Source organism: Bombus affinis, unplaced genomic scaffold (genome assembly GCF_024516045.1).
Source record: "Bombus affinis isolate iyBomAffi1 unplaced genomic scaffold, iyBomAffi1.2 ctg00000828.1, whole genome shotgun sequence".
In the NCBI taxonomy this organism is placed as follows: Eukaryota; Metazoa; Arthropoda; class Insecta; order Hymenoptera; family Apidae; genus Bombus; species Bombus affinis.
In genome coordinates this window covers 4915-25880 of record NW_026109380.1, presented here as the reverse complement: position 1 = coordinate 25880, position 20966 = coordinate 4915, and the positions used below count along the sequence as shown (strand labels likewise).

At 31.8% G+C, this 20966-nt stretch overlaps 1 long non-coding RNA gene across 3 annotated transcripts; it reads right to left on the bottom strand.

The window, feature by feature from the left end:
- Window positions 1–2957: 2957 nt before the first annotated feature.
- LOC126928303 (uncharacterized) lies at window positions 2958–10656 on the bottom strand. 3 transcript variants are annotated; one of them, XR_007716511.1, is made up of 3 exons: window positions 10558–10656; window positions 10095–10483; window positions 2958–3096 (listed from the first exon to the last, which is right to left on the bottom strand). It is a non-coding gene; the product is annotated as an uncharacterized LOC126928303 (long non-coding RNA). The 3 variants fall into 3 exon arrangements; XR_007716513.1 differs by lacking the exon at window positions 10095–10483 and adding an exon at window positions 3247–3635 and having other exon boundaries at window positions 10558–10653; XR_007716512.1 differs by lacking the exons at window positions 10095–10483; window positions 10558–10656 and adding exons at window positions 3247–3635; window positions 3710–3760.
- Window positions 10657–20966: the final 10310 nt, after the last annotated feature.

Here is a 20966-nt window from a genome sequence, read left to right as displayed (position 1 = left end):
GAATGGCGAAGTACGTTCGCAAGTTCGTAGAGAACTGCCATGCTTGTAGAGTTTCGAAGGCTAGTTCAGGTAAGATACAAGCCGAATTGCATCCCATACCCAAGGCCAGCATACCTTGGCACACGGTCCACATGGATATAACGGGCAAGCTGAGTGGTAAAAGCGATTCGAAGGAGTACGTCATTGTGTTGATCGACGCCTTCACTAAATTCGTATACCTGCATCATACTCGTAGGATAGATTCTTTTAACACCATTAAAGCGCTTAAATCCGCTATATTTCTATTCGGGAGTCCCTGTCGGATAATAGCGGACCAGGGAAGGTGTTTTACGGGTAAAGAATTTCGCGAGTTCTGCGAAAGCAAACGAATTAAAGTTCACTTGATAGCGACTGGTGCCAGTAGGGCTAACGGACAAGTAGAACGTGTTATGGGCACGTTGAAAAATATGTTCACGACAGTAGAGACGACCGGGCGGCCGTGGCAAGACGCGATTGGGGAAATGCAGCTAGCGTTGAACTGCACCGTCAACCGCGTGACTAATTCGAGCCCCTTACAACTACTAATCGGTAGATCGGCGAGACCGTATGACCTATTGCTACCCGACAATATTGAAGAAAAAGAAGTCGATATCTCCGATGTAAGGCAGCAGGCCGTACAGAACATAGAAAGTAACGCCCAATACGACAAAGAAAGATTTGATAGGAACAAAGCTAAAGTGGTTAGGTTTAACCTCGGCGACTTCGTACTACGTAAGAACGAGGAAAGAAACCAAACCAAGCTAGAGCCGAAATTCAAGGGTCCATTTGTAATAACCGAGATTTTGGAAGGAGATAGATATATTCTAAAAACGCTAGACGGTAAACGATCGTATAAAGACAGTCACGACAGATTAAGAAAAATGCCGGACAGTCGCGTTCCCGCTGAGTTAGACGTCGGTAGTGACGGCAATAACAGTGACCACGACGACATGAGTACCTCGATCTCGGAAGATCCTTAGCACAAAGACCGTAGCACCTTACGGAGTATGTTATGAAGCTCGGTAAAGGGGGCAAGTGATGTGTTCACGCGCACCATGAGCTATAGAGTTATGAAGCTCGGTAAAGGGGCAAGTGATGTGTTCACGCGCACCATGAGCTATAGAGTTATGAAGCTCGGTAAAGGGGCAAGTGATGTGTTCACGCGCACCATGAGCTATAGAGTTATGAAGCTCGGTGAAGGGGCGAGTGATGTGTTCACGCGCACCATGAGCTATAGTGTTATGAAGCTCGACTAAGGGGCAAGTGATGTGTTCACGCGCACCATGAGCTACAGCGTTACGAAGTTTGGTGCGGTCGTGCGATCTAAAAAAACGAGATCCATTGGGGTACGAAATCGAGACTGGTCCATTTCGCCGTTATGACCCGACTGATAACCCACAGGATGCAACTAGCACTTCCAATATTAATTACAACGTTACTAATTCATGTTCTCTTCTATTCCTTTGGTTGTCAAACCTCCGAACAAAATTTTATTGTTACACTGGACCCTCAGCTTATTTAGACATTAAGTTAAATTGTAAACAATGTTAATTGTACCGAGACTAACGTTAAGAAAACTCTCAATATTGTAGCTACACCCGAGGACGTGTGATAGTCAGAATGGCCGTGTCGGAGATGAAAGAACGCCGGAGCTCCTCCTTGGATTCGCGGGAATACCGCAACTCTGTAACTTGGATTAAACGAATGCCGCTCCGATTGTTCGAGATTTATGATCATGAGCTTGGGCTCGAGGCGACAATCAGTCGCCGAACGTAGCCGCGGTCAAAGGGATGAACGTTTTATCTAACAAAGGCACAGAGTAACTCTATACCTCTCCTTAAAAGAAATAGTCGTAGCGATACGTGGCAGTAAATACTTCAATAGTTTCTATCCCGCGGCCCGCCACACGCAGATTTTGTCCTTCGGGTAAGATGATCGCCGGGTGTCGGCATGCCTTTGTGGCGTATGTTTAGCTAACGTAAGGACCCGCTATAGATCTTAAGATTTAGTCAAGCGAAGTCCGTCAAATAGACTTTGTTGCAACTACGGGAAGATAGGAGAAACCTATCCTCCACGAGCGTTGCCCCCCGTCAACAACCTCCCCTCAAGGGCGGCCAGCATCTCTTTCAAAACGCCGATATGGAGATCGACCAATTAGCAACAGCGCTAATTTCCCTCTCCTTTGGAAAGAAAGCTTTCTTTGACGAATCCGAGGATCTCATATCCTTAGACCCACCCAATATAGTTTTCCTCGACGACATCGTCGAGACGGAGATTCATTCTTTCGTACGATCTCATCGACGAATGACAGTGCCACCTTACAACCAGCGAATACATCACTTCTAGTTAATAAAGAGTTAGACTTGAACTGTGCGAGAACATACGTTTACCATCCCGTGACCGCGGATTCGTTTCGAACCTAAGGTCATCATCACTAGTGCGTAATCTTGTTAATAAGCCCGTGCTAATAAACTCCCCACTGTATCACGGCAATGGCTAATTCCAACGAAAATTCATTAAACGCCCATCCCCATAATCCTGACTTTAATCCGACATATATATATATATATATATACTTTATTAAACCATTAAAACGCAAAGAAATAAATATATAGATTTACATTTCTACGAACCTAGAGAATTATATACGAAATCCACATTATGGAATATTCAACCAATTAACGATCCGAGAAACAATGAGAATAACAATACGCGCACATATACATATGCATATATATATTTTACATAATGGAAAATTACATTGTGAAATATATATATATATACACATATTATATCAAACAACTACTCATCTAATATACAAAACCACCTTGTAAAAATTACATTACTGAACATTCAACTAAACCAACTGAAGATTTAGTACAATAATATATAATAATATAATAATATATATATATACATAGATATGTGAAATAGCGTTGTATATAACCGGAAACAATACAAATGTCACACGACTTCTTCAACAACTTCGACTCTTCGTTCCTGTCAACAACACCTCACACGATGACTGCGTCTTCTAGGGCCACTTACGGATTCTTTACAATTCTTCTTCTTCTTGCACTGAAATATCATATGCAGTGAATAAAACACGAAAGAAGCAGGATGAACTAAATAAAAGAAATCATAACAAGATACACACCGCGACAATCCGCATGGGAACCTCTGACAAAGTATCTATCATTAAATGCATAATAATCAAGGTGCACAAACCTCATCCGGAAGTCGACACCACTCACAGCGTGCCAATGCAAGGGAGGAAAACGAATGAAATTGTATTTCGTGAAGACGTTTCACCACTTTCCATAGATCAGAAACTGGAGTTACACAACTAATAACCTAATAGCAAGGAAGTAATATAAAATATACACGATTTAATATATAGCAAATATGGACATATAAATCTACAAGGAGCAAAATATATCCCATATTGTCAAATAAAACCAAATTGTGAAAAGATCATCAGGACACGACGCCAACGAAGGTGCCACTGTGCCTATTTGGATGGAAAACCGCCACTTCAGCATCATCCTTCGCACATATTCACACACGCACGTCGATCACGTCATCTCGTACCATTCACATATCTTCTTCCTCTTGCGCTAAAACAAATTCACAAGTTTAAGGAAACAAACGACATGCGAAACGAGATAGAATACTAAAAACACATACTCACACAGTTCGCACAGGCGCGGACGCTTTTGTGTCCATCACTCAACATAACCTGTAATCATCAAAATCCACGTTCTCTCATGGAAACTCTAAAAATCTGCAGCATTGCGATTCCCACCGGAACGAACTGTCACGTGACTGTCATCCCATTGGGGATGTCATCATAAAAAGCGTAGCGACACAATTCAAATCGGAGTAATCGTTACCAGTTGAATAAAAGAGTAAGAGAGTAATTGTTAGCGGTTCGGGAGAATTTAGCGAAAAATAAAGAAGAGTCAGATTAATTGTTAGCGTTAGCGTTAGCGATTAATTGTTAGTGGTTCAGTTAGAACAATCAGAGTAATTGTGAAAAGAGAGTAACTGTCATTAGTTGGTTCAGTTAGAATATAGTCAGAGAAATTGTTAGCGTTCGGGAGAATTTAACGAAATTAAAGAAGAGTAATTCAGTTAGAATAAAGAAATAGGATAGAGCAATTGTGACTAGTTGGTTCAGGAGAATTTAGCGAAAATAAGGAGAGTAATTGTTAGTCGTTCAATTGAATTTGAGTGAGTCTGATATCAGTTCCTTCAGTTCATTTAATTAGAATTTAAGTTAGGATTAGAGAATAATTGTTCGTTCCAGTTCGAGTTTAAGAATTACGAGATATAAATGTTATTAGTCAGTTCGAATTATAAAATAATTGTTATTAGTCAGTTAGAATTAAAACAATAGTTGGCTCAAGTTTTTGTGTTATAATTTCGAATTGTTAAACACGTCCGGACACACTGTTGTTTACACTGTGCAAATTAAATAAAGATTAAAACGAAAAATTATAGAAGTGTCGATGTTTGTAAAACCGGAATCACCCCAGCGGCCTGCCCGTTCATCAGCGGAGACCAACGTCAAGTGAGTCAACTTTAATTATTATTAATAATTAATAATTAAAATAATAAATAATATCAATGATTAGTATAATTCGTCATTAATTCCGCCTGTAATAATTATTTATAATATAATGGTTTATTCCAAACAATCCTCTCCCGTGCTAGTATTCCTGCGCATAGCAGGTTAGCCGAAACGTGGAGATTGTTGACCAGTGGCCTAAACTCTGGTAAACGCTACATAATCTAACAAAAAATATCTAATTGAAATAGACCTTAGACTGTTTCTGGTGGCAACGACTACTACATTGTTTAAAATTTCAAAATTTGGATAGCGAAACGCAACATATGCACCTTTTAGTGATCCAATATAACGTTATACGTTATAACGTAATAGTACATATCGTTATACGTTATAACTTAATAGTACATAACGTTATTCGTTGTAACGTAATAATACATAACGTTATACGTTGTAACGTAATAGTATATATCGTTATACAGCATATAGCGATCCAATATAACGTTATACGTTGTAACTTAATAGTACATAACGTTATTCGTTGTAACGTAATAATACATAACGTTATACGTTATTACGTAATAGTATATAACGTTACGCACCATATAGAGATCCGATATAACGTTATACGTTATAACGTAGTAGTACATAACGTTATAGGTTGTAACGTAATAGTATGTAAAGTTATACATCATATAGTGATCCAATATAACATTATACGTTATATCGTAATAGTTCATAACGTTATACGTTATTACGTAATAGGATATAACGTTATACACCATATACTGATCTAATATAACGTTATACGTTATAACGTAGTAGTACATAACGTTGTACGTTGTAACGTAATAGTTCATAACGTTATACGTTGTAACGTAATAGTATATATCGTTATACATCATATAGTGATCCAATATAACGTTATACGTTGTAACTTAATAGTTCATAACTTTATACGTTATTACGTAATAGTATATAACGTTATGCACCATATAGTGATCGAATATAACGTTATACGTTATACCGTAACAGTGTGTCACGTTATACATCATATAGAAATCCAATATAACGTTACACGTTATAAAGTAATAGTACATAACGTTAGACGTTGTTACGAAATAGTTCATTGTGTGATACGTTGTAACGTAATAGTATATAACGTTATGCACCTTTTAGTGATCCAATATAACGTTATACGTTATAACGTAATAGTACATATCGTTAAACGTTATAACTTAATAGTACATAACGTTATTCGTTGTAACGTTATAATACATAACGTTATACGTTGTAACGTAATAGTATATAACGTTATACGTCATATAGTGATGCAATATAACGTTATTCGATGTAACGTAATAGTATGTCACATTATACATCATATAGTGATCCAATATAACGTTATACGTTATAACGTAATATTACATAACGTTAGACGTTATTACGAAATAGTTCATTACGTTATACGTTGTAACGTAATAGTATATGACGTTATACATCATATAGTGATCCAATCTAACGTTATACGATGTAATGTAATAGTGTGTAACGTTATACATCATATAGTGATCCAATATAACGTTATACGTTATAATGTAATAGTACATAACGTCGTACGTTGTAACGTAATAGTTCATAACGTTATACGTTATAACGTAATAATACATAACATTATACGTTGTAACGTAATAGTATATAACCTTATACATCATATAATGATCCAATATAACGTTATACGTTATACCGTAATAGTACATAACGTTATACGTTATAACTTAATAGTACATAACGTTATTCGTTGTAACGTAATAATACATAACGTTATACGTTGTATCGTAATAGTATATAACGTTATGCACCATATAGTGATCCAATATAACGTTATACATTGTAAAGTAATTGTATATAACGTTATACACCATATAGTGATCTAATATAACGTTATACGTTATACCGTAATAGTGTGTAACGTTATACATCATATAGTGATCCAATATAACGTTTTCGTTATAATGTAATAGTACATACCGTTAGACGTTGTTACGAAATAGTTCATTACGTGATACGTTGTAACGTAATAGTATATAACGTTATGCACCTTTTAGTGATCCAATATAACGTTATACGTTATAACGTAATAGTACATATCGTTATACGTTAGAACTTAATAGTACATAACGTTATTCGTTGTAACGTAATAATACATAACGTTATACGTCGTACAGTGATCCAATATATCGTTATACGTTATAACTTAATAGTTCATAACTTTATACGTTATTACGTAATAGTATATAACGTTATGCACCATATAGTGATCCAATATAACGTTATACGTTATAACATAATAGTTCATAACTTTGTACGTTATTACGTAATAGTATATAACGTTATGCAGCATGTCGCGATCCAATATAACGTTATACGTTATATCGTAATAGTTCATAACGTTATACGTTGTAACGTAATAGTTCATAACGTTATACGTTATAACGTAAGAGTACATAACGTTATGCGTTGTAACGTAATAGTATATGACATAATACATCATATAGTGATCCAATCTAACGTTATACGATTTAATGTAATAGTGTGTAACGTTATACATCATATAGTGATCCAATATAACGTTATACGTTATAACGTAATAGTACATATCGTTGTACGTTGTAACGTAATAGTTCATAACGTTGTACGATGTAACGTAATAGTATATATCGTTATACATCATAAAGTGATACAATATAACGTTATACGTTATAACTTAACAGTTCACAACTTTATACGTTATTACGTAATAGTATATAACGTTATGCACCATATAGTGATCCAATATAACGATATACGTTATAACGTAAGAGAACATAACGTTATACGATGTAACGTAATAGTATATAACCTTATACATCATATAGTGATCCAATATAACGTTATACGTTATACCGTAATAGTACATAACGTTATACGTTATAACTTAATAGTACATAACGTTATTCGTTGTAACGTAATAATACATAACGTTATACGTTGTAACGTAATAGTATATAACGTTATACGTCATATAGTGATCCAACATAACGTTATTCGATGTAACGTAATAGTATGTCACGTTATACATCATATAGTGATCCAATATAACGTTATACGTTATAACGTAATAGTACATAACGTTATTCGTTGTAACGTAATAATACATAACGTTATACGTCGTAACGTAATTGTATATAACGTTATACGTCATATAGTGATCCAATATAACGTTATTCGATGTAACATAATAGTATGTAACGTTATACATCATACAGTGATCCAATCTAACGTTATACGATTTAATGTAATAGTGTGTAACGTTATACATCATATAGTAATCCAATATAACGTTATACGTTATAACTTAATAGTACATAACGTTATACGCTGTAACGTGATAGTATTTAACGTTACACATCATGCAGTGATCCAATATAACGATATACGTTATAACGTAATAATACATAGCGATATTCGTTGTAACGTAGTAATACATAACGTTATACGATGTAATGTAATAGTGTGTAACGTTATACATCATATAGTGATCCAATATAACGTTATACGTTATAACTTAATATTTCATAACTTTATACGTTATTACGTAATAGTATATAACGTTATACACCATATAGTGATCAAGTATAACGTTATACGTTATACCGTAATAGTGTGTAACGTTATACAACATATAGTGATCCAATATAACGTTATACGTTATAAAGTAATAGTACATACCGTTAGACGTTATTACGAAATAGGTCATTACATTATACGTTGTAACGTAATAGTATATGACGTTATACATCATATAGTGATCCAATCTATCGTTATACGATGTAATGTAATAGTGTGTAACGTTATACATCATATAGTGATCCAATATAACGTTATACGTTATAACTTAATAGTTCATAACTTTATACGTTATTACGTAATAGTATGTAACGTTATACACCATATAGTGATCCTGTCACGTCCCGCGTTCCGCACGTGACGCCACGAACCAATAACTTATGAATAATTAAACACGACCAATAATAATAAATTAACTAATAACTAACCAATCAAAATAAAAAGAATTATACGACAGACAATCAAAATGAAATAAATGAATCAATAAGAAGAAACACTACAACCAATCAGCAATGACATATAAAATACAAATAAAATGAAATAATTAAATGAACCAATAAATAAAACAAGCCGCGATTCAAATGTATGAGATTTCTCTGCGAAAACACATGTATATACACACACGTGTATGCATATCTGTGTGTGTGACCTACTTCGTGAATCTGAATAATTGGTAATCTAATAAAATATAAAAGAAATAAAATATACTGCACTACACCAGCATTCTAATAAAAGTGAAAATTGTATACAAGATTACTCTGCGACACACACATATATAGATATACACATGCGTACGCGTATCTTTGGGAAAAATTCATAATATATATATATATATATATATATATATATATATATATATATATATATATATATATATATATATATATACTTTATTAAACCATTAAAACGCAAAGAAATAAATATATAGATTTACATTTCTACGAACCTAGAGAATTATATACGAAATCCACATTATGGAATATTCAACCAATTGGTAATCTAATAAAATATAAAAGAAATAAAATATACTGCACTACACCAGCATTCTAATAAAAGTGAAAATTGTATACAAGATTACTCTGCGACACACACATATATAGATATACACATGCGTACGCGTATCTTTGGGAAAAATTCATAATATATATATATATATATATATATATATATATATACTTTATTAAACCATTAAAACGCAAAGAAATAAATATATAGATTTACATTTCTACGAACCTAGAGAATTATATACGAAATCCACATTATGGAATATTCAACCAATTAATTAACGATCCGAGAAACAATGAGAATAACAATACGCGCACATATACATATGCATATATATATTTTATATAATGGAAAATTACATTGTGAAATATATATATATATATACACATATTATTATATCGAACAACTACTCATCTAATATACAAAACCACCTTGTAAAAATTACATTACTGAACATTCAACTAAACCAACTGAAGATTTAGTATAATAATATATAATAATATAATAATATATATATATACATAGATATGTGAAATAGCGTTGTATATATCCGGAAACAATACAAATGTCACACGACTTCTTCAACAACTTCGACTCTTCGTTCCTGTCGACAACACCTCACACGATGACTGCGTCTTCTAGGGCCACTTACGGATTCTTTACAATTCTTCTTCTTCTTGCACTGAAATATCATATGCAGTGAATAAAACACGAAAGAAGCAGGATGAACTAAATAAAAGAAATCATAACAAGATACACACCGCGACAATCCGCATGGGAACCTCTGACAAAGTATCTATCATTAAATGCATAATAATCAAGATGCACAAACCTCATCCGGAAGTCGACACCACTCACAGCGTGCCAATGCAAGGGAGGAAAACGAATGAAATTGTATTTCGTGAAGACGTTTCACCACTTTCCATAGATCAGAAACTGGAGTTACACAACTAATAACCTAATAGCAAGGGAGTAATATAAAATATACACGATTTAATATATAGCAAATATGGACATATAAATCTACAAGGAGCAAAATATATCCCATATTGTCAAATAAAACCAAATTGTGAAAAGATCATCAGGACACGACGCCAACGAAGGTGCCACTGTGCCTATTTGGATGGAAAACCGCCACTTCAGCATCATCCTTCGCACATATTCACACACGCACGTCGATCACGTCATCTCGTACCATTCACATATCTTCTTCCTCTTGCGCTAAAACAAATTCACAAGTTTAAGGAAACAAACGACATGCGAAACGAGATAGAATACTAAAAACACATACTCACACAGTTCGCACAGGCGCGGACGCTTTTGTGTCCATCACTCAACATAACCTGTAATCATCAAAATCCACGTTCTCTCATGGAAACTCTAAAAATCTGCAGCATTGCGATTCCCACCGGAACGAACTGTCACGTGACTGTCATCCCATTGGGGATGTCATCATAAAAAGCGTAGCGACACAATTCAAATCGGAGTAATCGTTACCAGTTGAATAAAAGAGTAAGAGAGTAATTGTTAGCGGTTCGGGAGAATTTAGCGAAAAATAAAGAAGAGTCAGATTAATTGTTAGCGTTAGCGTTAGCGATTAATTGTTAGTGGTTCAGTTACAACAATCAGAGTAATTGTGAAAAGAGAGTAACTGCCATTAGTTGGTTCAGTTAGAATATAGTCAGAGAAATTGTTAGCGGTCGGGAGAATTTAACGAAATTAAAGAAGAGTAATTCAGTTAGAATAAAGAAATAGGATAGAGCAATTGTGATTAGTTGGTTCAGGAGAATTTAGCGAAAATAAGGAGAGTAATTGTTAGTCGTTCAATTGAATTTGAGTGAGTCTGATATCAGCTCGTTCAGTTCATTTAATTAGAATTTAAGTTAGGATTAGAGAATAATTGTTCGTTCCAGTTCGAGTTTAAGAATTACGAGATATAAATGTTATTAGTCAGTTCGAATTATAAAATAATTGTTATTAGTCAGTTAGAATTAAAACAATAGTTGGCTCAAGTTTTTGTGTTAGAATTTCGAATTGTTAAACACGTCCGGACATACTGTTGTTTACACTGTTCAAATTAAATAAAGATTAAAACGAAAAATTATAGAAGTGTCGATGTTTGTAAAACCGGAATCACCCCAGCGGCCTGCCCGTTCATCAGCGGAGACCAACGTCAGGTGAGTCAACTTTAATTATTATTAATAATTAATAATTAAAATAATAAATAATATCAATGATTAGTATAATTCGTCATTAATTCCGCCTGTAATAATTATTTATAATATAATGGTTTATTCCAAACAATCCTCTCCCGTGCTAGTATTCCTGCGCATAGCAGGTTAGCCGAAACGTGGAGATTGTTGACCAGTGGCCTAAACTCCGGTAAACGCTACATAATCTAACAAGAAATATCTAACTGAAATAGACCTTAGACTGTTTCTGGTGGCAGCGACTACTACATTGTTTAAAATTCCAAAATTTGGATAGCGAAACGCAACATATGCACCTCTTAGTGATCCAATATAACGTTATACGTTATAACGTAATAGTACATATCGTTATACGTTATAACTTAATAGTACATAACGTTATTCGTTGTAACGTAATAATACATAACGTTATACGTTGTAACGTAATAGTATATAACGTTATACGTCATATAGTGATCCAATATAACGTTATTCGATGTAACGTAATAGTATGTCACGTTGTACATCATATAGTGATCCAATATAACGTTATACGTTATAACGTAATAGTACATACCGTTAGACGTTATTACGAAATAGTTCATTACGCTATACGTTGTAGCGTAATAGTATATGACGTTATACATCATATAGTGATCCAATCTAACGTTATACGATGTAATGTAATAGTGTGTAACGTTATACATCATATAGTGATCCAATATAACGTTATACGTTATAACGTAATAGTACATAACGTTGTACGTTGTAACGTAATAGTTCATAACGTTATACGTTGTAACGTAATAGTATATGACATAATACATCATATAGTGATCCAATCTAACGTTATACGATGTAATGTAATAGTGTGTAACGTTATACATCATATAGTGATCCAATATAACGTTATACGTTATAACGTAATAGTACATAACGTTGTACGTTATAACTTAATAGTACATAACGTTATTCGTTGTAACGTAATAATACATAACGTTATACGTTGTAACGTAATAGTATATAACGTTATACGACATATAGTGATCCAATATAACGTTATACGTTATAACTTAATAGTTCATAACTTTATACGTTATTACGTAATAGTATATAACGTTATGCACCATATAGTGATCCAATAATACGTTATACGTTATAACGTAAGAGTACATAACGTCATTCGATGTAACGTAATACTATGTAACGTTATACATCATATAGTGATTCAATATAACGTTATACGTTATAACTTAATATTTCATAACTTTATACGTTATTACGTAATAGTATATAACGTTATGCATCATATAGTGATGCAATATAACGTTATACGTTATAACGTAAGAGTACATAACGTCATTCGATGTAACGTAATACTATGTAACGTTATACAACATATAGTGATTCAATATAACGTTATACGTTATAACGTAAGAGTACATAACGTCATTCGATGTAACGTAATACTATGTAACGTTATACATCATATAGTGATTCAATATAACGTTATACGTTATAACTTAATATTTCATAACTTTATACGTTATTACGTAATAGTATATAACGTTATGCACCATATAGTGATCCAATATAACGTTATACGTTATAACTTAATAGTAAATAACGTTATTCGTTGTAACGTAATAATTCATAACGTTATACGTTGTAACGTAATAGTATATAACGTTTTACGACATACAGTATTCCAATATAACGTTATTCGATGTAACGTAATAGTATGTCACGTTATACATCATATAGTGATTCAATATAACGTTATACGTTATAACTTGATATTTCATAACTTTATACGTTATTACGTAATAGTATATAACGTTACGCACCATATAGAGATCCGATATAACGTTATACGTTATAACGTAATAGTACATAACGTTATAGGTTGTAACGTAATAGTATGTAAAGTTATACATCATATAGTGATTCAAAATAACGTTATACGTTATAACTTGATATTTCATAACTTTATACGTTATTACGTAATAGTATATAAAGTTACGCACCATATAGAGATCCGATATAACGTTATACATTATAACGTAATAGTACATAACGTTATAGGTTGTAACGTAATAGTATGTAAAGTTATACATCATATAGTGATCCAATATAACATTATACGTTATATCGTAATAGTTCATAACGTTATACGTTGTAACGTAATAGCATATAACGTTATGCACAATATAGGGATCCAATATAACGTTATACGTTATAACCTAATAGTACATAACGTGTTATGTTATAACGTAATAGTACATTACGTTGTACGTTGTAACGTAATAGTTCATAACGTTGTACGTTGTAACGTAATAGTTCATAACGTTATACGTTGTAACGTAATAGTATATATCGTTATACATCATATAGTGATCCAATATAACGTTATACGTTATGACGTACTAGTACATAACTTTATACGTTATTACGTAATAGTATATAACGTTATACACCATATACTGATCTAATATAACGTTATACGTTATAACGTAGTAGTACATAACGTTGTACGTTGTAACGTAATAGTTCATAACTTTATACGTTATTACGTAATAGTATATAACGTTATGCACCATATAGTGATCTAATATAACGTTATACGTTATACCGTAACAGTGTGTAACGTTATACATCATATAGAGATCCAATATAACGTTACACGTTATAAAGTAATAGTACATAACGTTAGACGTTGTTACGAAATAGTTCATTGCGTGATACGTTGTAACGTAATAGTATATAACGTTATGCACCTTTTAGTGATCCAATATAACGTTTTACGTTATAACGTAATTGTACATAACGTTATACGTAGTAACGTAATAGTATATGACGTTATACATCATGTAGTGATCCAATATAACGTTATTCAATGTAACGTAATAGTATGTAACGTTATGCATGATATAGTGATCCAATATATCGTTATACGTTATAACGTAGTAGTACAAACCGTCATACGTTATTACGAAATAGTTCATGACTTTATACGATGTAACGTAATAGTATATGACGTTATACATCATGTAGTGATCCAATATAACGTTATTCAATGTAACGTAATAGTATGTAACGTTATACATCATATAGTGATCCAATATAACGTTATACGTTATAGCGTAATAGTACATAACGGTATTCGTTGTAACGTAATAATACATAACGTTATACGATGTAACGTAATAGTATATAACGTTATACATCATGTAGTGATCCAATCTAACGTTATACGATGTAATGTAATAGTGTGTAACGTTATACATCGTATAGTAATCCCATATAACGTTATACGTTATAACGTAATAGTACATAACGTTATACGTCATATAGTGATCCAATATAACGTTATTCGATGTAACGTAATAGTATGTAACGTTATACATCATATAGTGTTCCAATATAACGTTATACGTTATAACTCAATAGTTCATACCTTTATACGTTAATACGTAATAGTATATAACGTTATGCATCATAAAGTGATCCAATATAACGTTATACCTTGTAGCGTAATAGTACATAACGTTATACGCTGTAACGTAATAGTATATGACATTATACATCATATAGTGATCCAATCTAACGTTATACGATTTAATGAAATAGTGAGTAACGTTATACATCATATAGTGATCCAATATAACGTTATACGTTATAACTTAATAGTACACAACGTTATACGTTGTAACGTAATAGTATTTAACGTTATACATCATACAGTGACCCAATATAACGATATACGTTATAACGTAATAGTACATAACGTTATTCGTTGTAGCGTAATAATATATAACGTTATAGAACATATAGTAACCCAATATAACGTTATACGTTACAACGTAATAGTACATAACGATTTACGTTGTAACATAATAGTATATAACGCTATACGTCATATAGTGATCCAATATAACGATATACTTTATAACGTAATATTACAGACCGTCATACGTTGTAACGTAGTAATACATAACGTTATACGTTGTAACGTAATAGTATATAACGTTATGCGTCATATAGTGATCCAATCTAACGTTATACGTTGTATAGTAATAGTATATAACGATATACGTCATATAGTTATCCAATATAACGTTATTCAATGTAACGTAGTAGTATGTAACGTTATACATCATATAGTGATCCAATATAACGTTATACGTTATAACGTAATAGTATAGACCGTCATACGTTATTACGAAATAGTTGATAACGTTATTCGTTGTAATGTAATAGTATATGACGTTATACATCATGTAGTGATGCAATCTAACGTTATACGATGTAATGTAATAGTGTGTAACGTTATACATCATATGGTGATCCAATATAACGTTATACGTTATAACGTAATAGTACATAACGTTATTCGTTGTAGCGTAATAATACATAACGTTATACGTTGTAATGTAGTAGTATATAACGTTATACGTCATATAGTGATCCAATATAACGTTATTCAATGTAACGTAATAGTATGTAACGTTATACATCATATAGTGATCCAATATAACGTTATACGTTATAACGTAATAGTACAGACCGTCATACGTTATTACGAAATAGTTGATAACGTTATACGTTTTAACGTAATATTATATGACGTTATACATCATGTAGTGATCCAATCCAACGTTATACGTTGTAACGTAATAGTACATAACGTTATACGCTGTAACGTAATAGTATATGACGTTATAAATCATAAAGTAATCCAATCTAACGTTATACGATGTAATGTAATATTGTGTAACGTTATACATCATATAGTGATCCAATCCAATGTTATACGTTATAACGTATTAGTACATAACGTTATACGTTGTAACGTAATAGTATATAACGATATACGTCATATAGTTATCCAATATAACGTTATTCAATGTAACGTAATAGTATGTAACGTTATACATCATATAGTGATCCAATATAACGTTATACGATATAACGTAATAGTATAGACCGTCATACGCTATTACGAAATAGTTGATAACGTTATTCGTTGTAATGTAATGGTATATGACGTTATACATCATGTAGTGATACAATCTAACGTTATACGATGTAATGTAATAGTGTGTAACGTTATATATCATATGGTGATCCAATATAACGTTATACGTTATAACGTAATAGTACATAACGTTATTCGTTGTAGCGTAATAATACATAACGTTATACGTTGTAATGTAATAGTATATAACGTTATACGTCATATAGTAATCCAATATAACGTTATTCAATGTAACGTAATAGTATGTAACGTTATACATCATATAGTGATCCAATATGACTTTATACGTTATAACGTAATAGTATGTAACGTTATACATCATATAGTGATCCAATCCAACGTTATACGTTATAACGTATTAGTACATAACGTTATACGTTGTAACGTAATAGTATATGACGCTATACATCATATAGTGATCCCATATAACGTTATACGTTATAACGTAATATTACATAACGTTATACGTTCTAACGTAATAATACATAACGTTATACGCAGTAGCGTAATACTATCTAACTTTATACAACATATAGTGATCCAATATATCGCTATACTTTGTAACGTAATAGTATGTAACGTTATACGATATTACGTAGTAGTATATAACGTCATACAGTATAACGAATATAACGTATATAACGTATATAACGCTATATACGTATATAACGTCATATAGCTGTCCTATATAACGATATGCGTTATAACGTAATAGTACATAACGTTATACGTTGTAGCGTAATAATATATAACGTTATAGAACATATAGTAACCCAATATAACGTTATACGTTACAACGTAATAGTACATAACGATTTACGTTGTAACATAATAGTATATAACGCTATACGTCATATAGTGATCCAATATAACGATATACGTTATAACGTAATATTACAGACCGTCATACGTTGTAACGTAATAATACATAACGTTATACGTTGTAACGTAATAGTATATAACGTTATGCGTCATATAGTGATCCAACCTAACGTTATACGTTGTAACGTAATAGTATATAACGATATACGTCATATAGTTATCCAATATAACGTTATTCAATGTAACGTAGTAGTATTTAACGTTATACATCATATAGTGATCCAATATAACGTTATACGTTATAACGTAATAACACAGAACGTCATACGTTATTACGAAATAGTTGATAACGTTATACGTTGTAACGTAATAGTATATGACGTTATACATCATGTAGCGATCCAATCTAACGTTATACGTTGTAACGTAATAGTACATAACGTTATACGCTGTAACGTAATAGTATATGACGTTATAAATCATAAAGTAATCCAATCTAACGTTATACGATGTAATGTAATATTGTGTAACGTTATACATCATATAGTGATCCAATCTAACGTTATACGATTTAATGAAATAGTGAGTAACGTTATACATCATATAGTGATCCAATATAACGTTATACGTTATAACTTAATAGTACACAACGTTATACGTTGTAACGTAATAGTATTTAACGTTATACATCATACAGTGATCCAATATAACGATATACGTTATAACGTAATAGTACATAACGTTATTCGTTGTAGCGTAATAATATATAACGTTATAGAACATATAGTAACCCAATATAACGTTATACGTTACAACGTAATAGTACATAACGATTTACGTTGTAACATAATAGTATATAACGCTATACGTCATATAGTGATCCAATATAACGATATACTTTATAACGTAATATTACAGACCGTCATACGTTGTAACGTAATAATACATAACGTTATACGTTGTAACGTAATAGTATATAACGTTATGCGTCATATAGTGATCCAATCTAACGTTATACGTTGTATCGTAATAGTATATAACGATATACGTCATATAGTTATCCAATATAACGTTATTCAATGTAACGTAGTAGTATGTTACGTTATACATCATATAGTGATCCAATATAACGTTATACGTTATAATGTAATAGTACATAACGTTGTACGTTGTAACGTAATAATACATAACGTTATACGATGTAACGTAATAGTATATAACGTTATACATCATGTAGTGATCCAATCTAACGTTATACGATGTAATGTAATAGTGTGTATCGTTATACATCATATAGTGATCCCATATAACGTTATACGTTATAACGTAATAGTACATAACGTTATACGTCATATAGTGATCCAATATAACGTTATTCGATGTAATGTAATAGTATATAACGCTTTACATCATATAGTGATCCAATATATCGTTATACGTTATAACTTAATAGTACATAACGTTATACGTTGTAACGTAATAATACATAACGTAATACGCTGTAACGTAATTGTATATAACGTTATACGTCACATAGTGATCCAATATAAGGTTATACGTTATAACGTAATAGTACATAACGCTATACGTTGTAACGTAATAGTATATTACCTTATACATCATATAGTGATCCAATCTAACGTTATACGATTTAGTGTAATAGTGTGTAACGTTATACGTCATATAGTGATCCAATATAACGTTATTCGATGTAATGTAATAGTGTGTAACGTTATACATCATATAGTGATCCAATATAACGTTATACGTTATAACGTAATTGTACATAACGTTATACGTAGTAACGTAATAGTATATGACGTTATACATCATGTAGTGATCCAATATAACGATATTCAATGTAACGTAATAGTATGTAACGTTATGCATGATATAGTGATCCAATATATCGTTATACGTTATAACGTAGTAGTACAAACCGTCATACGTTATTACGAAATAGTTCATGACGTTATACGTTGTAACGTAATATTATATGACGTTATACATCATGTAGTGATCCAATATAACGTTATTCAATGTAACGTAGTAGTATGTTACGTTATACATCATATAGTGATCCAATATAACGTTATACGTTATAGCGTAATAGTACATAACGGTATTCGTTGTAACGTAATAACACATAACGTTATACGATGTAACGTAATAGTATATAACGTTATACATCATGTAGTGATCCAATCTAACGTTATACGATGTAATGTAATAGTGTGTAACGTTATACATCGTATAGTGATCCCATATAACGTTATACGATATAACGTAATAGTACATAACGTTATACGTCATATAGTGATCCAATATAACGTTATTCGATGTAACGTAATAGTATGTAACGTTATACATCATATAGTGTTCCAATATAACGTTATACGTTATAACTCAATAGTTCATACCTTTATACGTTAATACGTAATAGTATATAACGTTATGCATCATAAAGTGATCCAATATAACGTTATACTTTGTAGCGTAATAGTACATAACGTTATACGTTGTAACGCAATAGTATATGACATTATACATCATATAGTGATCCAATCTAACGTTATACGATTTAATGAAATAGTGAGTAACGTTATACATCATATAGTGATCCAATATAACGTTATACGTTATGACGTAATAGTACATAACGTTATACGTTGTAACGTAATAGTATATAACGTCATACGTCATATAGTGATCCAATATAACGTTATTCGATGTAACGTAATAGTATGTAACGTTATACATCATATAGTGTTCCAATATAACGTTATACGTTATAACTCAATAGTTCATACCTTTGTACGTTAATACGTAATAGTATATAACGTTCTGCACCATATAGTGATCCAATATAACGTTATACGTTATAACGTAATTGTACATAACGTTATACGTAGTAACGTAATAGTATATGACGTTATACATCATGTAGTGATCCAATATAACGTTATTCAATGTAACGTAATAGTATGTAACGTTATGCATGATATAGTGATCCAATATATCGTTATACGTTATAACGTAGTAGTACAAACCGTCATACGTTATTACGAAATAGTTCATGACTTTATACGATGTAACGTAATAGTATATGACGTTATACATCATGTAGTGATCCAATATAACGTTATTCAATGTAACGTAATAGTATGTAACGTTATACATCATATAGTGATCCAATATAACGTTATACGTTATAGCGTAGTAGTACATAACGGTATTCGTTGTAACGTAATAATACATAACGTTATACGATGTAACGTAATAGTATATAACGTTATACATCATGTAGTGATCCAATCTAACGTTATACGATGTAATGTAATAGTGTGTAACGTTATACATCGTATAGTGATCCCATATAACGTTATACGTTATAACGTAATAGTACATAACGTTATACGTCATATAGTGATCCAATATAACGTTATTCGATGTAACGTAATAGTATGTAACGTTATACATCATATAGTGTTCCAATATAACGTTATACGTTATAACTCAATAGTTCATACCTTTATACGTTAATACGTAATAGTATATAACACTATGCATCATAAAGTGATCCAATATAACGTTATACCTTGTAGCGTAATAGTACATAACGTTATACGCTGTAACGTAATAGTATATGACATTA